Source organism: Sinocyclocheilus rhinocerous, unplaced genomic scaffold (genome assembly GCF_001515625.1).
Source record: "Sinocyclocheilus rhinocerous isolate Xijiao unplaced genomic scaffold, SAMN03320098_v1.1 scaffold1725, whole genome shotgun sequence".
Classification (NCBI taxonomy): Eukaryota; Metazoa; Chordata; class Actinopteri; order Cypriniformes; family Cyprinidae; genus Sinocyclocheilus; species Sinocyclocheilus rhinocerous.
This window is the reverse complement of record NW_015627232.1, coordinates 304,658-305,250: the sequence shown is the minus strand read 5'-3', so window position 1 is coordinate 305,250 and position 593 is coordinate 304,658.

The following is a 593-nucleotide window of genomic DNA, read 5'->3' as shown; positions in this document are numbered from 1 at the left end:
TCAAAACTATCGCCTTACTTTAGCCCGATTCACAACGGTTATCTTATAATAATGTTTTCTAATTTGAGTGGTATAGGTAGGTTTTCGCGGGAAATTCGAGCATGGCACTGCGTCATTACGTCACGTCTGTAAACATAGTATAACAATGTCACAATGTTATTAGGTTTGATGTGATATGAGCTAAACGATCTTTAGATTTAATCACCATTGGTAGCGAGATTTATGGTAATGCTTTTTTCCTCAGTTGGTCAGAACAAACGTGGCAGACTTACTTGTTCAGATGGCAATATACAGAGAAAATTCTTATTTGGGTCATATATTCCAAGACGTAGGCTAGAATCTGTGATTGCGAAGCAGGCCCGGCTCCAGATATGAGATGAAGGGTGGGCTTTTGAATGGTATAATGTATAAAAGCTTTTTATTTCAGATAAATGCTGATCTTTGGATCTTTCTATTCATCAAGGAATCCTGAAAATCTGTTTTAAATATTGATAATAATAATAATAAATGTTTCTTGAACAGCAAATCAGCATATTATAGAATGATTTCTGAAGGATCATGTGACACTGAAGACTGGAGTAATGATGCTGATT